General features: G+C 41.0%; 1 pseudogene; it reads left to right on the top strand.

Moving 5' to 3' along the window:
* LOC134516276 (putative N-acetylated-alpha-linked acidic dipeptidase) overlaps window positions 1-12,261 on the top strand; it is a 29,797-nt pseudogene extending 17,536 nt beyond the window's left edge.
* The last annotated feature ends 8,034 nt before the right edge of the window (window positions 12,262-20,295 follow it).

The raw sequence follows: 20,295 nt of genomic DNA on the forward strand, positions 1-20,295 counted from the left end.
TTAAAAACTATCTGCTAGCAAAAAATCTTTGAATTTGGAGTTCCGAGCCTGTTACCCGTATAAATCCTATTGACATCGATAACAGTACATAGCTTTCAAGGGCTAAATGCTGTTCTCAATTGCACAAGTATAAATCCAGAAAAAACCACACTGAAATCTTTTCAGATTTACTTTGGTTTAATGGAGGGTAAATCTGGCCAAAGTGCTTTCCTTACAATTTATGTTGTACGCTTCTGAAAGGTGTCAAAATGTTTTCTTATCTAATCTGGTGGGTTTTCTCTTTGGATTTTCTTCCCAATGCACTAGAAAGGTGAAAATGCACATTCATAGCAATAACGAAGTAAGGAGGATTTACAATGTGATTGGTACCATCAGAGGCACAGTGGAACCAGGTAAAGTCATTTGTCTTCAGTGTAACGTGAGTGTCCAGTGACCTCTACACGCACTTCATCGTTACAAGGGAGAAATGGCGAATGCAGTTTTCTCTGAAATATTGCACTACGTGGCCACTGGTTTTGAAATATTTATTGCACCAGCTTTCATATGGTTCAGAGCGTGTCAGCAGTTTCACTGTAAATGCTGGTGTTCAGTGGGGAGTCATAACCAAGACAGAAATACGTGTCTTCAGGCAAGTGACTTTGCAATTGAAAGAATATTCTTAAGTGGATATTCTTCCCTGCTAACATGGGAATGGATTTTGCATTCCGTCTGAAGACATCGTATCCACCACTATTGACTTTTTGTCTGTCTTACAGTCTCTTGTAACCAGGGTGATTTTACAGTCTAAAAAACCCAGACATATAGACATCCTTAGGATGATGGTAACGTCATTTAACTTGTAAGTGCAGCACTTCCCTGTTGCCTGAAACACAACTTTAACCATATTATGGTAGCACAGAGATCTAGTCTGACTTTCACCTTATTCATCACATCTCTATCATGATTTGGACAACTCTTTTTATGATTGGCGATATATATATTCAGAGAAATACTGCATTCAGCACACCTTAATGTTGTGAATTGGCATGCTGTACAAATACAATTAGTGGATCAACTTCACCACGAAGCACGCTATTATAAAACATGGAAAGATGCTTCTATCTTTAGAGGACAGCTGCAGTATTTCTAATAACAGAAGTAACATGGAATTTAAGAGGTTTTAAGTTTTATGAGATCAAGTTATTGTGTTTCACAAATTATTTAGCGCTGGCTGAAAATGCAGGAGAATGTCTTTGGAGATTTAAGATGTCTTTTGCCTATCATGTATATTATAAACTGTTAAGCTTTGTTGCCTGATACCTACATGGAAAATTAGAAATTACTTCCAATTAACATCTCTATGGCAGGAAAAAAGTTTTTCTAAGTAAACCTCTATAATTAATTTCCCTAGACAGATATGTCATCCTGGGAGGCCACTGCGACTCATGGGTATTTGGTGGCATTGATCCTCAGAGTGGGGCAGCTGTGGCTCACGAGATCGTGAGGAGCGTTGGAAAACTGAAAAGGAAAGGTAATGTAATGAAAGAATAAAGCACACCAAAATCACTGCTCTCAGCTGTGCCCATGGATTTCTCTGGGATTTAAGCATATGCTTAAAATTAAACACCTGTATCTCTGATCGCTTGAATAAGCACGCTGCTCTGCAGTTGTTAATGAGCTCCAGTTACAACCTTCGTATCTTGTGAGGTACTTCTACTCCAGAGAAAGTACACCTAAAGGAAAACAAAACACAAAATTGGGGCTACTGAAATAAACGTGACGTTTAAGTACAATTGATTACTGTGTATTTGAGGCTGGTCAGACCGGATGTTTCAATGTCCCTATAAAAGCGATACGGTGGTGGACTGATCAAGGCTTCATCAAGGCAACACCGAGAACCTTCTCAGCACTTGACTGCGGTTTGGAGACAGACCCAAGAACATATAAAGGCTGTCTGTGGACTGCAGAGAATGAGCTGTGCAAACATAGTAGGAGGTAACGGTTAAAAATACCTCACGCCTAGTTACATTAGAATAAGAACAAATGCCAACTGTCCCAAGTTTCTGCTGCTGTCAGTGCGGATGCTGTTCCCCTATCTCACATCCCGTGCAAAGAAGCTCTGACATAACTCACGTACTATGCTAAAGGAGCTTTCTTTGCCTAACCATTACACTTAAAACCTATTGACATTTAGTTTTCTTTCCGTTCCCTCCCACTTATTGGGTATTAGGGGAAACTGCCCTTGGAATGGGAGCAGAAGACGAAAAGGTTCCAGCAGCCTCCAAGAAAACTTGGGGCGGTTACGGAGGCAGGGCAATAGAATCTGTTTCATTTGGCCAGAGTTTAAATCGAATGCAGATTTCACTTCAAGTGAAAGATCTTTGTTTTGAAGGTGATCTGTCAAAGTTACAGGGAATTCCTTAAGTTTTGAAATCCAGCATTTGGGAGACAGGTCAAAGAAATTCGGTAAGAGATATGAAAAGATGCCAAACACTTTTCTGTCAAAGTAGACACTGGTATACAACGTCCGCTAAATTGAACAGAGCAAAAACAGTAGAAAAGCTTTCTTTCAACAATTATTTTTCCTTGTTCAGAGTTTTAAATTTTAGAAAATCTTCTTGCCATTAAAGCCGAGAGAGGAAAAAGAATACATTATTTGGCCCAATATTGAAGTAGAAGTGAGATTGCCACAAAATTAGCAAACCGTTATTAGGTTAGATTAGTGAAGACGTTGGTATTAAAGTTCCTTAAACACACCTCTTTCCCCACAGATGGGGATAAAAGATGAGCTGCCCAAAAGTGACATTTGTTTTCATGTTAGTTACCACGTTCCAAGCAGTCTTTATTTCTGTAACACGGTTTCCGTGGTCTTTTGTTGCAGGATGGAGGCCAAGGAGAGCAGTGACATTTGCAAGGTGGGATGCAGAGGAATTTGGCCTGTTAGGATCGACAGAGCGGGCTGAGGTAAACCAGGAGCGTTCAAAGAGAAACTTCCACAGTGGCAGATCTTTGAGAAGTCTGTACCAGCAAGCAGCACTTCTTCCCTCCCTCCCTCTCTCTCTCTTCCTTACACACACACACGCACTCACACACTCTCACGAGTTTCCTTTTGAACTGCCAAGAATATATGGCTCCTGGCAGTACGCGATGTCTTTCCCTGAGACAGCTGTTACTTCTGTGGATGGGAAAATAGTTCTTAGGAAAAAAAAAACAAAAACAAAACGTTCAACAGCATTTTCTTCCTCTTTTTCTTCTCATAGGAAAATGCCAAAGTACTGCAAGCACGAGGAGTGGCCTATATCAATGCAGATTCCTCCATCGAAGCTTTGACTGGATTTTTACTGGAGTAGTGATGGTATATATAGGTGGCTGGGAGGCATTTTGGCTTGGAGATCCACGAAAGCTTCAACGTGATAGTGTTGTTGCATTAGTGTGGGAGTAGATGTGGGGGGAAACCGTAACCCAGAACCACGAAGTATCCTTCAGATATTCCTGGTGCTTCAGGGGGGAAGTCCATTACAGTAGCTACACTATTTGGGAAGTCATGGGGAGGGACAGGAACTGTTGTATCCCTGTCAGCATTTCTGTAGAACTCTTTAGAGTCAGGTTCTCCTCTTATAACCTGCGTAATAAACATAGGGACGTAAGAAAAGCTCTTAAGGTTGCTTCGAAAGCTGGGCTGTAATTCATCTTCACCAATACAAATGCACTCACAAGATCCCGGGAGAACTCTTCTACAGGGAGAATCAGCTTGTTCCTTGTAGAGAGCGTAGTTCTCTAGTCACTTTCTTATTAACAAATAATGGCATGAGTCGAACTTGCTTCTTCAAATGAATAGTTTTTCCTTTTTTTCAGGAAACTACACGCTACGAGTGGATTGCGCACCGCTGATGTACGGACTGGTGTACAGTCTTACTAAAGAGGTAATATCGCTTCAAATTTCTAGCCGGCATGTTCAGTGGTCACTTACCGGATGGGGCTCTGTGTATAAAACACAGTGTCAGATGTTTCTTTCTTTCCTGACTGCAGTACCCCTTGGTAAGTCGATAGCAAAGTAACTGGAGCTTTTTCCCAGGGGCGGCAAAGGGATTGCAAGTTTACACCTTTAAATTATTAGTTATTCAGGATTAGGGGATTTTTTCCATTCCTCCTATCAAAGTATTATTTCTAAGAACAACAGAAGAAAAAGATGCCGTGAGCCAGGTGACAGAAACAAGCACAAACCTGGCTGCCCAGTCCAACTACTGCGGTGCCCGTGGCAGTGAGAGACTCCGGCTCCTTTTAGGCAGGGGAAGAAATAAAGCTTGCTGCGGTGTTGTTTTCAGCGTGATGTGACAGGTTCGATCAATGCGCTTTACTGGCTCCAAACACGATGCTGTCACACATGTTTGTGTGGCACACAAAATTAAAAGGGAGGGACTTTTCTCAGGAAATAGCCTCACAGTCCTACGTGTAAGCTGTTCCTTGCTTCGAGGGTGAGTCTTAGAGGCTGGCACTAAAAGGCTTTTTAGTTCTGGTTGGGTTTTTTTTTTTTCTGTTCATCTGTATTAAAGCATGAAGATTTAATTAGTTTTCTGTGTTTTATATACCTATACATAATGTACATTCAGCTACTGTATATATTCTATGAGTCTACTATATGTGTCTTCATCTGCTGTGTATATTCAGTCATCTGTTTTTTCCAAGGTCGTTAATTTGTTGTCTCTTGGGAGCTGCCATTGCACTGGTACAAAAGTAAAGGAAAGGTAGCAATTCAGTGTAATAATTTGCTGGCAATCGAAAGGCAACAAATAAAATTTAACTCTGTTAAAACTAGGTGCCCAGATAAAGATATTTCTGCCCTCAGCCGCCGAAGAGCAGATCACCTGCAGTTCCCGTGGTAACCCGTGCTAAGTGCAGGTATTCAGAACAGTCAGAAAATCAGGTCGGCAAAGTCTCAGTTTGGGCACCAAATGTTGGCCTAAATACCAGTATACATGGTTTCGTCACCCATCCCGGAGCTGGGAAGCAGCAACAAAGGCTGAAGAATGCGTGTAATCGCAGCCTGTTGGTGGCTGGTGTCCGACGAGAGCGCTGATCGGGAAGCAGGTCCTGTGTGATCCCACCCAAAGTTAGTCTGTGGCAAAAAACGTCAACGCTGTTCTATGAACAGCTAGCTTCATGACCAAAAACCCCAAATATATTAGTTTGATTTTTTTATTTCTATTGCGGATTCTTAGATAGTAGATCTAGATATTAATAATAGAATAGATATTAACAATCTTTAATAGATTAAAGATAATAAAACCTCAGCCGACCAATAAAAAGGAAAGATGAAAAAATACCCACATTGTTCAACCTGCTCCATAGTCTGGAAAATAGGTAGGGTGATAGGAATGAACTTTAGGATGGTTAGGATTTGTATACCTCTGGAGCAGCTATGATGACACTAACGCCAAGCACTATACACTTTACCCTTCTAAGGTTGCTGCTGCATCCATGAAAATAATTTTTGTGAACTAAAATGGTAGAAACAGTTTTGAATCAAACTGAGACAAAATTGTTTGAAATTTCCTGCCAAAGTGAAACAAAAAGTTTTGGTTTTGTGAGGTTTTTTTTAATGTTGAGTATTTAAATTAAATGGCTGAAAATCTCACCAAGAAATATCAGAATGTAAGTATTGACTTGAAATGTTTTGATTTCCCCGTGTTTTCTTCCATTGAAAATTACCTATTTTTAGCCAATAAACTCTTCCTCTGGAAAATGCTATGCATTTGAAATGTTACGATGGAAATGCAGGAAGGTTAAGGGACTTAAGACTGTCACTTATTAATTGCCCTAAGTCACAGGCTTTACCTGATTATTGGTAACATTTAAAATTGTACCCTTTGTCTTTTGTTTACAATAAACTTTTTCTAGATACCGAGTCCTGATGAGGGGTTTGAGGGAAAATCTCGTTATGAGAGCTGGTATAAAAAAAATCCATCGAAAGAGTACAAAGACGTCCCCAGGTCAGTGACAAAAGAAAATAAACTATATACCAAAAGTTACTGTAACTTGTAGAGTGTGGGTTTTAAAGAAATATCACTTGAAAAACTGAGCTCCTAAAAGAAATGGTGTGATCCTCAGCTGGTAAAAATTTCCGAGTTTTATTGACTGCAGCTGATACACTGTTGTACTACAGTTTTGGGAGCCTGCCTTTGTAGCATGAACGGGAAGCTTTATATATGAAAAGTAAAGGGTTTATGTAGTTTATAGAGATGTGGACAAATAAGGGTTGTACGCACAACCCAGCGGCAGGCACACAAGGTGCTAAACACAGCAGCTTTCCCTTGCGCTGACTTCCACTCTCCTGGAAGGCCTCTGAGTTTGGGCGGCTGGGGAGCACATCAGACAGGTTTTACAACACTGTCCTTCAAAATAACCAGAGTTTTTCTATAGAGGCTCAAAGACTGATTCTATTCCATGGAGCCGTGCCAGCACAGTTGGGTTTTCTCTGAGTTGAGAGCTTCGGATAGTGGAAGTTCTGTAAGAGGAGGGTTGCTGGGTCTTCTCAATGATTAAAGACAGTGAGTTAAATTCTCTTTTTAAGAGTTTGATTTCTCTGCCCCTGAGAATGATGACTCTGCTCCTCCGAGAATGCAATTGATGAGGTGCGTGTAATGTAGGGGTCACAGGCAATTCGTGGTATATTGATAAAACGAGCGTACTAGGGAAAGACTAGTGACTGCGACTGCAGAATAAATAATTACCACAGTACTAGGAAGCAAACTAAAATGATACTTTAAGTATTGTCACTCAAGGAATTTTCCTCTTTCTTGTTAAAAGAATAAATAAACTGGGTTCTGGCAATGACTTTGGTCTTTTTTCAACGTCTTGGCATTGCTTCAGGCAGAGCATGCTACAGTAAAAATTGGGTAAAGTCTGTGTCTTTGCAATTTTATCTCCCCCCTGTAACTGCCTGAATAATATCACCTGTAATTGAGCCATTTAGACTGCCAGCTTTTTGGAGTAGTTCAGTTTAGTGTGTCAGAGTGGAGTCCCAGTTCATTAGTAGAACTCCGTGCTATTACAACACAAATATTGAATAAATAGGAATGGTCAACTTGGTGTCAGTCAGACAAAAGGAACTTTGCTCGGGGTAAATGGATGTGCTCAAAATTACCTGTGGTTGATGAAGGCTTATGAGTGGCTTACGATGACTTTTGAATGATTTGTAATAACTTATGAAGCTTTGAATTCAGAATGGTTCATGTTTTATGGAAAATATGGGTTGACGCTGGAGCATACTGTGAGGTGAGGCTAATTAATTGAGAAATGTTCAAGGAGCAATCTATTCAATGTGGCCTTTTCCTCTGAAGAGGTATATTCAAAGGCATAAACAGAAATGACCGTTGAGATACAAGCAAAGAGAGGAAGGGCAATCTCACTTCTATTTAGCCAGTTAAAAGTTATGTGTCTGTTCTTAGCTACCTTCTTTAGGCTCTGCACATGGTCAGTGGAGAGAGGCATCTCCAAATGACCGTTCATCTCATCACAGGTTGATGTCTAAAGAGAGCCACCACTGCGCAGTTCTTCTCATTTGACTGTCCGTAGTGGCTGCATAGGATTAGTGTGACCTGAAACTTAACTCTACAGTGCCTTGAATCCCACAGCAAAGGTTTTCAAGCAAAGCTGAGGTTACAGTTGAGTAATGGTTTTGTTTGGGTTTGTTTGTTTCAGAACGTAGAAAAATATAGCAGCTGTCCGGTTTACCACAGTGTCTATGGAACTTATGGAATTGTGGAGAGGTTTTATGATCCCACTTTCAAGAATCATCTGACAGTAGCTCAGGTACGGGGAGGGCTGGCGTCTGAATTGGCCAACGCCGTTGTACTTCCTTTTGACTGTAGAGGTTATGCATCAGCTGCGAGCAGCTATGCTCACATCATCTATAATTGGTCAAGGAATCACGAAGAGGAACTGGCAACACACAATGTATCCTTTGGTACATCCAGGCTTTCATCGCACTCTTCCTCTGTTAATGCTGCCAATGTTCTATCTCAGTGTATGTCTTAGTCATGACCTGGTATTTACCTTGTGCTGTATGAACAGAAAATAAAACAAGAGTCACGCCCTCTAATAATTTGAAATTTGAATATTTTGTCCCTAGCGTGCCTGTCTAGATACTATGCCACTGCCAACGCTTAGAGTCGGATGTTCTTGATCTGTGCATGGTTCACCAGTGTTGGCAACAAAACATCTTTGTCTTGGTCCCTGAAAAAAAAAAAAGAGTCACACTGCTTTGCAGCTCACAGCGTTGGATAATTCTCTGTCCAACACTGATCATAGGATAATACAGGTTAGAAGGAACCTCAGGAAGTCTCTAGGTCAACCTGCCCAAGGCGGGGTCAGCTCTGAGGTCAGACCAGGTTGCTCAGAGCTTTATGCCATCTGGTCTTGAAAACCTCCAGGGACAGAGACTACAGAACCTCTCTGGACCACAGTCCTTGACTGTTCTCAGGATTAAAACTATTCTCGTGATCTCCGGTCAAAAGTTCTCTTGTTTCGGTTTATGGGCACGTGATGGCAAGTGCAAGCATCATGAGAAGTTTGCCTCGGGGCTTGGTCGCGCAGGAACTGTTCATCCCTATGTAACAATAGGGATCTTGTGCTGGCACGTGAAATATTATTTCATGTTAGAGGGATTCACAAAATGCCTCCTGCCTGAGAAGCCTTTATTTTATTGGCAATGTTATATACTATTCGGTTTAGGATTTGGCTGCTTATGACCAATATCGGGTACGTGTGTGGGCACGCACACACACATACACACGTACACTCAGGCTTTCTCAAAAATGCATGTGTGGAGGGACATGCTAATAAAACATAAGTTTGGGGATTTATAAAATCCCAGACCTACCCAAACAGTCTGATTCTGGCAATACATGCTCTAGTTTTTGGTATTTATGTACATTCTTTAGGTAACAAACAATAAGCAATATTCACGAAAGTACTGATTTCTATCGTCTCCAAGGCACGTTTTCACAGAATTACGTACTTTTTAATGTAAGAATATGGGGTCATCTGATCTTTATTCAGTGAGAATTGGCAGATCACGATCACAGGGAAAGATAAAGCTTTAATTTGAAGAATTTGCTTTGTTAAATGATTTCTTCAGAATTTGAAGTTAAATGCTTCCTTCCTGCTCCCTCCAGATGCTCTGCTTTCAGCTGTGAAGAATTTTACAGAAGTTGCTGCTAGCTTTCATGAGAGACTGCAACAAATAGATATCAATAAGTAAGTTTGACTCTTTTTCTTCTTCCAGTAAAATACTCCCTGTAGTCTTCTGGGCTCAGAGGGCATAGTCTTCCCTTGCATTTCATCCCTGGAATAACCTTGGTGACAAATGACTGTCAGTCATTTGTTTCATAGGTCCTTACGGGTTCTTGTCTTTAAGGATCTGGTTCCTCTAGGAAACAAGGTATAGAAATGTTGAATTAGTGGACATCAGAGACACTGCAGGGCCTGGGAATCTAGCCATGTTAGCTATGAAAAGTGTCCAAGGTATTTAGTGTCGATTCTTGACAGGTTTTGGTTGAGGAGCAGTGCCAGGATGGTACAGGCGTGTGCCTAGAATGCTGGTTAGCATGAGCAGAGCCAGCTCAGGTGTGTAACTCCTTCCAAGTAGAGACACATCCTAGGATTTTGTCACTGGATTATCATTAAAGAACAAATGTTGACTTGTGGTCTTTGTTTGCCAACACTCTAGTTTTCAAGATAAACGTAATACTTAACGAAAAAAACCCCAATACACCAATCAAGTACCATGATTGTTGTTGTGGCAAGCTTTTTGATGAGCTTTCCCAAAAATTCTGTGCACCACCTATGCCAAAAGGTCTAATTCACACTTGACTTAATTGTTAATTTATTCTTTGTAGGCCATGCCCAGAATGAGAAATTAAATCTCCTTTTATATATGCATATGTGTATGTTACATTTCTTGGGAAGAATATAATTTAGCCATATGCTTACCCTTATGGAAGACTAAGTGAGAATAAAAGCCATCTTTAAAATGGCAGCAAGTTTCAAGATAAATGAGTTCACAAAAATTTCTTCTGTAAAATATGACATTTATGACATATGACACGTATGTGACATTTTCAAAATGGTTTCATTGATGGATGGCCTAAATCTAAGCTTTAATTCAACGAACCAGTTTCAGTTTCCATTTACACCAATGTAAACGTGAAAAAGGTTCCTCGATGGTAGTTACTGCAGGCTTACAGAGATATAAATTTTACCATTTTCTCTTAGTGAGTGCCTTTGAAGTGCTACAATAAGTTCCTTTGGATGTAAACTACCAAACCCACGTATATTCAGTATAATCTTCTTCACAGTTCTTGTATTTGTTAAGCATCAGTAGTATGTTCAGAGCTACCCAAAGCACACAGACACAGATGGTTTCTGCTCTAGGGAATTTACAATCTTCCATCAGAAAAACACAATTCTTGGATGATTCAAAAGATGATTCTAACATCACAAGGTTCCTGTTTCTCAGATGTTGTGGTTTTACATAAAAATAAATGATTTTATTGAAGTAATTTGCAGCTGGTTGGCTTTGTGGAAAATAGGTTCTTTAGAAAACTGCGGTACAAAAGCAGAGAATGGTCTGCCTAAGCATCCTAATGAAAATGAGATAAAGGAATAAGGTGCACCATGAGAGAAAATGCCTGGAAGTCTCTGTCTTCTTTGACACTATTCCTTGGCCTTTAAAAACAGCTTTAAGAGACTTTCAGACCGTCTCACAGTACAGAACAGCATAATTCTGTTATGCTGTTATGCAGGTTATCTGACTTGGGCTGTCTCGTGGCCTACACTTTAAGTTCAACACCTTGGACCTACTGTCCTTCACAAATCCAGACCTGTGTACATTGGGGCACGGGGTGAGAGTGGGCCAAACACTTGTAGCTAACACATTCCTCCGTTTTCTTTTTGTCCTACTTGCTGTCAGATCACTAAATGATCAGTCATGTTTCTAGAAAGGGCTTTTATCGATCCTCTTGGATTACCTGACAGGCCATTCTATAGGTAAGAAAGGCTTGTTTTTCACTTTCTGCCTTGAGTACCGTACAAGAATTCCTTTAAGATTTACAGGTCTCTAAATGGAATTGTAATGATTTTATTCGATGTGGTAAAAGTAGATTAAACAGGACAAATAAGATTGAAAAGGGAAGACAACATTAGGGAAAACTTCAGTGAAGTACACTAAGCAGAATGAGGAAAAGTCTTGTTGGAAGCCTATTGGGATCAGTAAACCTATTCGCACTGATCTCTGTGGGCTTCTAGATGGATCTAAAAGTGTCGCCCTGGACACAGTGCAAGTCATTTCAGTGGTAAAGGATCTTTAGGAAGTTACTACGGTTTGAAAATGAAATAGGGTATAATTGAAGTATCTCCAATTTGATTGATTCTAGCAGAACAGTCACGCTAGCAAATACAGTGTAGAGGGCAGCACTTTCACAGCGGTGAGGCGAATTCGGTACTTCTCTCATCCAGTTCAAGAAGTAAATAATGTTTGAGAGGCAGAACAGTCAAGCCATGTCTAGCTTTTTGGTCCTTCTGCCAGTCTGCATAATTCAGAACAGTAATCTTTCCACTGAAAAGTTCCCCTAAAAAATAACTGTAGAAAGAGAAATTATGATGTACGGTCCCTGTACCCCTTGTAGCTTCTGATTAAAAATCTGTTGAGAACAGTTAGAGCATCAGCTTTCCTACCTCAAAGCATGCCTGTATCTGTTGGAGATTGTGTATATCTGTGAGAAAAGAAGCCGGCTTTTTTTTTATCTTTCTATTTCATATAAAATGAGAGAAAGGAAAATACATTAGTCAACTTTATCTCAAGTCTTCTGAGCTATAAAGTTCTGGAATTCACATGAAATAATTTAGCTTGTATTATTTTCTTGCTTCATAGATTGTAGGTACTATTGCTACAATAATCTTATTTATTTACATCTTCAGTGTCAAGAATTTAACAGATGATACAGAAACAGATTAGTTTTATTCAGAAAATAATACGTTTTATTTTCCTGAAGCAGAATATTGTTATTTTTTTTCCCTCAACTTCCCCACAGACATGTCATCTTTGCTCCAAGCAGCCATAACAAGTATGCAGGAGAATCATTCCCAGGGATCTGTGATGCCATGTTTGACATTAAAAACAAAGCTGACCAACGTGAAGCCTGGGAAGAAGTCAAGAGGCAGATTTCCATCGCAGCCTTCACTGTACAGGCAGCAGCAGAAACCCTAAAAGAAGTAGCATAAATACCAACAACATAATCATCAACGAGGACTACGTACGGCGGTTCGCAGAAGCCTTGAAAATGGAGCATTTAAAAACACTACGCAGGTTGTTACAAAGAACACAAAATCCAAAAAATCTTTTTCTTTGCAAACAATCTGCCCAAGGGGTATGCGTTTGGCAATGTTAACACGGTAATGTACTCCATTCGGAGAGATCAGGCTTCGGATGACTTCTGAAGTGAGAGTGCAAAAGTTTCGTGTTTTCTCTCAGCTTCATATTTTAAGAATTGCTAACTACTGGATTTATTTTCAGAATTTTTCTAGCTCAATTATTATGGCACTACTCATAGTGCATGAGGAAACTAGAAGTCATTTCACGTTTCTATCAGTTTCTAATTTTGTTGTTGACTTTTTGTTATTTACCTTGGAGTTGTGTAATTATAGATAGCCCGTTCAGCGCTCCTTTTACGCAAAGAATCACGTATGAAGATGGGAAAACTGTCACATTCTGTGTGAGAGATGTATAATGATCGTAACAAGTTTTGGGCAGCCAGCCCAGAATACTCATCCATGACATTCTTCTCTTCACATGCTGAGTCTTGCAGCTGTTTGCAAATAAAATTAAGCAAGACGCCTTCTAGTCACGGGGGTAAAAACAAGGCGATACATCTTGTCAGACGTATAATCATCTCACAAATCATGTGTTTCGAGATGAAGACCTGCGTTTATTCTTTTACCCAAAATCTACCCTTGCTATACCTTGTCCATATGAAGCTATTTTTAATACGAAGACAATGAGAAGAAAAGAAAATTCGTCATGTCCTTAGTTTGAAAGGATACCAAATTATTACCATCTTAGTAGGGTCTATATTTCTGATGTGGGTGTGCAGCTTACTCTTATGACAGTCTGCTCAAAAGACTGCAATGGGACAACCGAGGTCAGACAGAGAAGAATCAAAAAATCAGATCTCTTCATCTGCCACTAGAGGATTCCTAACCTCTTGCACAGCAAATATTTTGGGTAATTTGAATCTGTCATTTCAACTGAGGCCTCCACCATGTCTTAGAAGACCATCCCATGATCTGATGGATTTCAATGTCATGGTAGATTCTTTTCTTTTCCATAAAACCTCATTTGTTCATAAATATTTATACTCTTCACATTAAAACCCTTTAGGCAAGTTACTAATTAAGTCATTATTTTACTTAACTGTTGATCATTCTCATAAAATAAGCCAGTTTTCTAGATAATGGGAAGTGCTCTTACACCCACACTTATTGCTCAGTTATTTTCACATTTTTGTGAAAGCGATTGGAGTAAAACCATGGAGACATGTCTTCACCCAAATGTAGTTGTGCTGGTGGGAGACATTGCCATTGTCTCTGGCTGCCCCACTCTGCCTTTTGCCAACGGAGAATCCGCCTCTGAAAAAATTGGTCGGGTTAGTTTAGATCATCGGTTTAGATCATCAGCTAACCTAGAGGATTTTGTCTGCAGCAATCAAGGGAATGATAACACAAATCTGCCCTGCAGAGGGGGGCAGCGGTAAACAGCTTCTGTTGACCAGGTGGATACAAAAAGAATATTTTTCTATTGCTGACGAGGAAGTATCCAGAACTGAAGCACCAATCTGCAAAAGTGTTGAGATCTTTCCCTAAATGACGTGTAAGCGTCCTCAGCGACTTTTTCTCTCAGCCCAGAAGACATAATTTTTTACTCTTTGGCCTAACCATAGCATTGTTTCCTTTAAGTTTATTTAGGGCCCTTTTTTGGCAATAGCTGGCAGATAATGCACAATGTCAGGATCCAGCATCTTACAAAATGTAGAGAGGGTTACATTCTTAAACCACAGCAACACCCATTTGAAAAAAAAATCAGTGGGCTGTCCCCTAACCACTGCAGGGAATAGCGTATAGGGACAGAAGTTCTCTCTCTCCTATCGAGTCTGTTCTCCTGTGCACAAAAAATTCAAGGCTAACTGGTCCAGAGAGAGGAAGCACCCATAAGTTTGGCTGTAACACCATGGTTTACGTGATGTTTTGGTAAGGTGGGATTCAAATTGTCCGGTGACTTTTCCCAGATTTGGGTCTGCGTTTCGACCCATTCTTTGTTCAGCGCAAACCACAATCTGTAGCAGTTGGATTTTAAAAGCAAATGGAGCTTTGTTTAGTATTTTGAGAGAAGAAGATCCTCAGATGGACTCAGGCCAGCTCTTTCCCCAAGCCCTAATCCAGTCATGCAGCCCCAACTGAGCTGCAGCTCGTGCCTGTCCAACAGCTTCTTCAAGAGCTGATAAGACATCTTTGTGTCTTTGTCAGGGACTTGCCGAGAGAGAGAAAGACAGACAGCAGGCGACAATAACGACAGCACGACAGGTATTCCCCCGTAAGCTGTCTGCGCTTGTTAGTGTATACCTCAGCCTCCTTCGCTTCTGTGAGGAAGGAAGCACAGGTGTCTAGTTCTGCCAGCCCGAAGTTAGACACGGCAGCATCTAGCGTTTAGACGCATTGTGGCTCATTAGAGATGTTCTTCAGCAGTTTTTAAATTTGAAATAAAGATGCTCTTGAAGCATCAATAACTTCTATGAAATTTCTGATGAGAACATTCTTCTCCCTAAATCATTTCTTATAGCCAGACTTCTATGGAGTCTAGATATAGCCGCTGCAGCCTTCAGTTCCTCAAATTCCAGGCAGGAGTGGCTGGCGTCACTCCTGGACAGCAAAGGGCAAAGCCTGTGTAGCTGATTTCTGAAGCTACACGATTTGTACTCAGCTGCCCAAGCCATATGTCAAAATACCTGCACGGATGCTTATGCAACTGCCAATTTCCTATATGTGTCACTAGGATTATGAGTTCTAAACAAAAAGCAAAAAACTGAAAGGATAGTTGTGTATGCTCTGCAAAATGCCATTTCACGTGACTCGTTTGTTAGTACAAGAAGCAGGGGTCACATTTCACATTTATGAACAAAATCAGGCCAACTGTTATGTGCCAGCAGAGGAAGACACGTAGCTCCCACCAGACAAGTGGGGAGCAATGGTTAAATAAATAAATAATGTGCGTTAAAAGCACTGTCTTTTAATATGTTCTTGCAAACTTTGTAGCTGCACTGAGAAACGTTTCCAGTCCATGGATTCTTAGAGCTCAAAAAACTGTCTGAACCAGCCACACGGGCAAGGAGGTGTATGCTATGAAGCAATCTACTAAGGAAAGGCAGAACAATAAGAAGCCAGATACAGGAATAACCACTTTTTAAGCACATGTATTTTTTGTTAGATCTGCCAGGGTATCTCAGGGGCATAGCTATTAGCTGACTCAAGCCCTGAGTGTGAAATCCTTTTCTATACAAGAAGTCAAGATAAGGTTTGTGTGCTAATTCCCCTTCAGCGAAGTAGAACTTCAAACAACATAAAAAAGTATTTTTTTTTCTAGATTTCTACAGTGAGTTGAAATTCACTGTTAATACTGCCAAGTGCTGCTGACCAGATTAGCTGGTTTGGGTCTCAAGCTTGATATTATTCCATAGGAAGTGGCCAACAAAGACTGTTGAATTCAGTAAAAAAAAAAAAAAAAAAAAAAAAAATTCCATTGTTAACAGGAACAAAATCCAAAATCAACTAAGCATGTTGAGTTTACAGTTTACTGATCATCTAACACGAGCCGGTTATTCATGTAACTACAGATGTTTTCAGCTAGAGATGGCCATTAGCAGAGTTCTTTAGTATAATCAACTTTCGTTCTTTTATTTTCTAAATATGCTGTAATTAATACCTGGAAGAACTAAGATCCTAATTCCAGACAGCTCCTTGGAAACGCTCATTCGACTTTTACAGTTACTGCAGACAAACTCACTGAGTGATTGATTCATGTAGAGCAGCAGATGACTTAATTGCTCGACGAGCTTCAGAAGTATTTAGTAGGCAGAGGGCGGAACCCAGCTGGCACAGTGACGTTGTTGAGAGGGTCCTTTCCAATTTGAGCAATTACCTTGAAGAATCTGGAGGTGAAACGAAAAGGGAATGGTATTTTTTGAAGGCAGTACATCCTATCATGTGACAACAAATTGGACGCTGTCAAAATTTTCCAAAGAACTCCATACAATGACCATCCTATGCCCTAAGAGCAAATCGGTGGAAAAAAAATGAAAGCATACCCGTGTGTGGAAAAGGTAGAAACTATGCTTGTATTAAAATGAATCCTCGCTATCATGAAACCGGCAATGTTAATGTTACTTTGGCTGGAAAGCCTGTTGACCTGGCAGCATAATTTCTAAATTAAGGTGCTGTCGACACAGACCTTACTTCAAGCGTTGGTTTAGCTGAGACAGAGCAATCGCTGGTAGTCAAGATTTTTGAGGTGGAGCCTGTGCTCATCTCTGCTCGTCTGAGCGGTTTGGAATGTGCTGCTGGACTACAGGTAATACTGTGGTGGAGCGGAGCAGCCAGACCTCACAGCCGGAGTCAAAGTAAATTGTATTCTTTCACTTGATGGACAGCAGGTCCCCAGGGCAGGGGATTGCAATGAATGGAAGAATATCACACAATCATAGGATCACAGGGTTGGAAGAGAAGGCAGGAGGTTTCTAGTCCAAACTCCTGCTCAAAGCAGGGTAAGCTCCAAGGTCAGACCAAGTTGCACCAAGTTTTATCAAGTCCGGTCTTGAAAATCTCCAAGGATGGAGAGCGCATGACCTCTCTGCAACACATTCCAGTGCTTCACTGCCCTCGTGATGGAAAAGCTTTTCCTTGTATCCAGGCAGAACCTCTTGTTTCCGTTTATGACTGTTGTTTCTCATCCTCCTGTCATGCACCACTGAAGAGGCCGGCTCTGCCTTCTTGAGGAACTGGTACGTGCTGGAAGACATCATTTGGTTTATGTTCAGTGCACAGTTTTTACTCTCTCTCCCTTGCTGGGTACATTCCTCTTGTAGAAGAAAGGGTCAAAGTTTGCAAGCTGAACATGTCAGCTGCCAGCAATGTGAACTTTATTTTAGCTGGAGTCTGATGATGGGCTCCTGAAGTTCAAGATAACAGAGGCTCCAACTCAAAGCATCAAAATCTACTACCCTTTTAATCTGGTAGTCAGATAGACTGCAGAGGCCGTGAGAGAGTTCTGGGGGGCTGTGCAACTGGCAGAGGCAGAAGGAATCTACTGATTTGAAATTGCAGTTGAGTGTTCCCCTGTTGCCATTTTTCCTGCAACAGCTGCCTTTCCCACAAACCAGGGCCCTTTGGTCACTCGCGCCCCAAGTTCAACCTTTAGTCAAACAATAGGTCAAGAAGGTCAGTTCCTGCTGCAGATAATAACCTTGGGGGCCCAGTGGCTGAGCAGCTACAACCTACGATTTACAAGCAATTGTTCTGCGTAGTAAGTATTTTTATGTACTGTTGCTGGTTTTGCTAATTGGCTGAGTGGCATAATGGCGCACTCCACAAAAGCATGCTAGTTTTGCATTTGGCCTGTGCATCTTTGCTATTTCTGGAGCTTTTTGAGTCTACCAGGGATGGCTTTTTTTTTTTATTTATTTTTTTTTAACTAAGTAGAATATATGTTCAAGTTCTGCTATCTTCAGCTGAACCTCACTCTTGTTTTCACTCTCAACATGCGCGGTTCACACCACTCCAGAGCTCAATATAAGGCCTACGCAGTAAATGATCGTTTTCTCGCTAGTTTTAATAGCGATATTAATTTGAAGAAGTACTGTGTGTTCAGGAGTTTGTGTTTTGGACCTTTTCTCGGTTTTGTCACCTGGTCTGAAAATAAGAAATCTCTTTTCCCAGTAATCTTTTCACGTTGCTTGTCTTGCATAATTTTTGTGACGACTCAGAACTGGTTTTATCTCCCATCAGCCTCAAGTCTTAACTTTGATTAAGTTTAGCCTAAGGTTGGTATTTTCAGCATTGAATAAAATACCCAACTACTATCAGAGAAGCGGTCTTAGCAGCATCCCACACTGATGATATCTTAGTTCTAGCAGGAAAAAAACCCTGTAAAGGAACAGGGTGGCTGATGGATGCGGTTTTGATTTGGTCAGGAAGTGACTGGAAGAGAGATGAGTCTTACGGGATACTGATCGTCTTTACAGCTCTGAGCTCTCTCCTGGGCTGCGAAGTGAGATGCTCAGTAACAGCGAAGAATGAGGTGAGGTTTGGTTTGGAGCAGTTTCTTCCACCTCCTCACAGAGGTGACTTTCCACACCAGGCACGCTGTGCTTCAGATCTCACCGTGTCGGGCTCCTTTTTCTCTGGCTCCAGTTATGCTGAGGAGCATTTGTAGGACATGCTACTGCAATGTTGGCTTCGTGATTTTCTAGTGTGTATAGTGGGTTATTTAGGCCATGTCCCAAGCCTCAGAAAACAGTGAACGTGCAGGATAGATGCTGCATTCCTTGTGCTGCATGTCTTGTAACATGTAGTACCAGCAAAGGGGAGAAAGTAAAGGAGGTACAGGAACAAGAAAAGGGGGACAAGAAAGGAGCAGCAAAACAAAGCTAAAGAGAACCCCCACTTACAGCCCAGGCACTGAGGAAAACGGAGGCCGGTCTAGGAGGAAGTAGCTTTATTCCCCCTCCCTTCTTTTGGAAAAATTAGTTCTAGCTGCTCTCTCCCCACGTTCCTTAAGAAGTGTCGGGATTGCTCCATCCTGTTGCCCCTTCCAAAAGGGAAGCCAGCAGCATCTATAAACTCTGTTATCAGGCCAAAACTTCTGTTTCGCCTGGGTGAATGGCATTTATTTAGCCTTTATATGCTTTTTTTCTTATCTTCCTGGGAAGAATGTAGATGAGAGAGCTCAGGGGTACTTTTGCGATGTATCAGCAAGCAATTTCAAGTATCTATGTATAAAATAGATATGATCCAAGAGGAACAACAAAAATTCTTGTGTAGTAATGTCACTCCTTACACTGGCCTCCACAGTAGACCAAGCTGATTCATAGAATAGAACAGTTTGGGTTGGAAGGGGCATTAAAGATCATCTAGTCTAACTGTCCTGAAGTGAGCAGGAACATCTTTACCTACATCAGGTTGCTCAGAGCCCCGTCCAACCTGGCCTTGAATGTTTCCAGGGATGGGGCATCCACCACCTCTCTGGGCAACCTGGACCAGTGTTTCACCACCCTCATCATGAAAAACTTCTTCCTTGTATCTAGTCTAAATCTACCCTCTTTTAGTTTAAAGCCATTACCCCTTGTCCTATCGCAACAGGCCCTACTAAAAAGTCTGTCCCCATCTTTCTTATAAGCCCCCTTTAAGTACTGAAAGGCCACAATAAGGTCTCCGCGGAGCCTTCTCTTCTCCAGGCTGAACAGCCCCTACTGTTTCAGCCTGTTCTCATACGAGAGGTGCTCCAGTCCTCTGATCACCTTTGTGGACTTCCTCTGGACCTGCTCCAACAGGTTCATGGAAGAAGCAGCAAGCAATCCCTTATTCAGCTGAGAGAGAAGAATAATGGAAAGAATCCCAGATTTCCAATTTATGAAAACAGGAGTTTTCAGGATGTTGCTTTATTCAACACTGGACTAGGACTTCAACAATTTGTGAGAAATAGACCAAATTGCTTTAAAACAGTTGATTGCACAGTTGTTTAGTAATCTGTTCAAGCAATACATATGTGAACTTCATCACTTTTCTACGCCTGACGAAGAGCACGATGGTAATTGGCAATTGATGTCCCTGTCTTTATCTCACCCCTTGAGCTTTTTATGTTATTTCCTGCCCCTGTCCTGTTGTGGAGGGTGTGTGATTCAAGGCATAGATTTATACTGCGTGTTATACTTGCATTTAGACGGAACATAATATATTCCACCAGTGGTCAATCCATGGAATGTAAGAACATGCCACAACCAATAGCTAAGAGTACTAGGACTGTATTTTAAGTGGCAGAAGCTGCTTGGTTGCTGCTGTTGTTCAACCTCAGCATAGCTGATGCCTTTATCACTTTAAAAAGATGTAGGCATAGAAATAAATACATTTTATACTTTCTCTCCGTTGCTATTCTTACCTTCTTCCTCCACTGATGTTATCATCATGTGAGGTCTAATTTAGATAGTAATCTCC

The sequence above is a fragment of the Chroicocephalus ridibundus genome, chromosome 1, assembly GCF_963924245.1.
Source record: "Chroicocephalus ridibundus chromosome 1, bChrRid1.1, whole genome shotgun sequence".
Classification (NCBI taxonomy): Eukaryota; Metazoa; Chordata; class Aves; order Charadriiformes; family Laridae; genus Chroicocephalus; species Chroicocephalus ridibundus.